At 34.3% G+C, this 2,500-nt stretch overlaps 1 protein-coding gene across 5 annotated transcripts in view; it reads left to right on the forward strand.

Moving 5' to 3' along the window:
* The window catches only part of myh14 (myosin, heavy chain 14, non-muscle), a 195,503-nt gene that overhangs the window by 192,595 nt on the left and 408 nt on the right, over window positions 1–2,500 (forward strand). For all 5 annotated transcript variants that reach the window (XM_062062443.1, XM_062062442.1, XM_062062444.1 and 2 more), the window contains one exon: window positions 1–2,500. This exon is cut by the window's left edge and continues 754 nt beyond it; it is cut by the window's right edge and continues 408 nt beyond it. The gene's annotated coding sequence lies outside the window, so the exon portion shown is untranslated.

Consider the following 2,500-nt stretch of genomic DNA (forward strand, 5'->3'; position numbering starts at 1 on the left):
AGTACAGTAACAGATACTACACTACAGTACCTAGATATTGCACTACAGTACCAAGATATTGCACTGCAGTACCAATATATTGCAGTACAGTAACAGATACTACACTACACTACCTAGATATTGCACTACAGTACCAAGATATTGCAGTACAGTACCAATATATTGCAGTACAGTAACAGATACTACACTACAGTACCAAGATATTGCACTACAGTACCAAGATATTGCAGTACAGTACCAAGATATTGCACTACAGTACCAATATATTGCAGTACAGTAACAGATACTACACTACAGTACCTAGATATTGCATTACAGTACCAAGATATTGCACTACAGTACCAAGATATTGCAGTACAGTACCAAGATATTGCACTACAGTACCAATATATTGCAGTACAGTAACAGATACTACACTACAGTACCTAGATATTGCACTACAGTACCAAGATATTGCAGTACAGTACCAAGATATTGCACTACAGTACCAATATATTGCAGTACAGTAACAGATACTACACTACAGTACCTAGATATTGCATTACAGTACCAAGATATTGCACTACAGTACCAAGATATTGCAGTACAGTACCAAGATATTGCACTACAGTACCAATATATTGCAGTACAGTACCAAGATATTGCACTACAGTACCAATATATTGCAGTACAGTAACATATACTACACTACAGCACCTAGATATTGCACTACAGTACCAAGATATTGCAGTACAGTACCATCATATTGCAGTACAGTAACAGATACTACACTACAGTACCTGGATATTGCAGTACTGTAACAGATAGTACCCTACAGTAACAGATACTCCACTGCAGTACCAATATATTGCACTACAGTACGAAGATATTGCAGTACAGTAACATACTACACTACAGTACTAATATATTGCACTACAGTACGAAGATATTGCAGTACAGTAACATACTACACTACAGAACCAATATATTGCACTACAGTACCAAGATATTGTAGTACAGTAACAGATACTACAGTACCTAGATATTGCACTACAGTAACATACTGCACTGCAGTACCAAGATATTGCAGTACAGTACCAATATATTGCACTACAGTACCAAGATATTGCAGTACAGTAACATACTACACTACAGAACCAATATATTGCACTACAGTACCAAGATATTGTAGTACAGTAACAGATACTACAGTACCTAGATATTGCACTACAGTAACATACTGCACTGCAGTACCACGATATTGCAGTACAGTACCAATATATTGCACTACAGTACCAAGATATTGCAGTACAGTAACAGATACTAAAATTTATTGAGCAGTGGTTTCTTTGTTAGCATGCTAATCCAACATTTGCATGCTAGCGTTTCATGCTAGCAATTTTTTGTACTCAATCATGTTGACATGCTAACATTAACATGCTAACATTTTATGTTAGCAAAGGAGCATATTTTATTTTGCACAGTTTTTGGTTTTTGTTGTGCGTCCATGATTATCTTAAATGCTAGTATAAAATTTTCGCATGTTATATTATTATTAGCATGCTAGTGTTTTATGCCAGCCATTTGAGTACTTTTGAAGGCAGTCATGATTGTGCTACACGACGCCATCTTCAAAGTATGCAAGCTGATGTCATGCTAACATTAATTTGCTAACGTTCTATGTTAGCAATTCCGCTCATTTTATCCGTGCGATTTTTGTTTTACTCGGTGCCATCTTAAAAGTATGCTGGCTGTTAGCATGCTAATCGTGTATGCTAGCATTTCAACATTACGATGCTAACATTTTCTGCTAGTAATTTAGCATTTTGCTCACTTTAATTTTTACGTGAATAATTATCGATTTAACGATTCATGCTAGCATTTTAGCTAACTTTGTACTTTTAACCTAATCACAGACTTGGTTACGTAGTGCCAGCTTACAAATGCGTTAGCTCTTCTCGTGTTGACATGCTAACATTCAGATGCCAGCAAAACAGTTTTTATTTTATACATGATTTGCTTAAATGCTAGTATAAAATGTTAGCATGCTAACATTTGCGTATTAACATTAGCATGTCTAGCTTATTAGCTAATTTTGTACATTTTAGCCTAATAATCATGGATTTCTTTGAAAGTATGCTAGCTGTTGACATGCTAACATTAACATCTTAGCATTTTATGCTAGCAATCTTGCAGTTTTTTTATGTTATACGTACATAATTCTTACATTTGCATATTAACATTAGCACACCATTGACTTATCTTAGCATTTAGCTAATGTACTTTTTAACCTTATAATCATGGATTTGTTTTGATGCCGTCTTTAAAAAGTATGCTAGCTGTTGACATGCTAACATTATCATGTTATCATTGTATGCTAGCAATTTTTTAAATTTAATACGCACATAATTATCTTAAACGATAGTTTAAAATGTTGGCTAACAGAATGTTTTTTTTAATATGCACATAATTATCTTAAACGCTAGTATAAAATGTTAGCATGCTAAGATTGGAACACTTG

Source organism: Entelurus aequoreus, linkage group LG11 (genome assembly GCF_033978785.1).
Source record: "Entelurus aequoreus isolate RoL-2023_Sb linkage group LG11, RoL_Eaeq_v1.1, whole genome shotgun sequence".
Lineage (NCBI taxonomy): Eukaryota > Metazoa > Chordata > Actinopteri > Syngnathiformes > Syngnathidae > Entelurus > Entelurus aequoreus.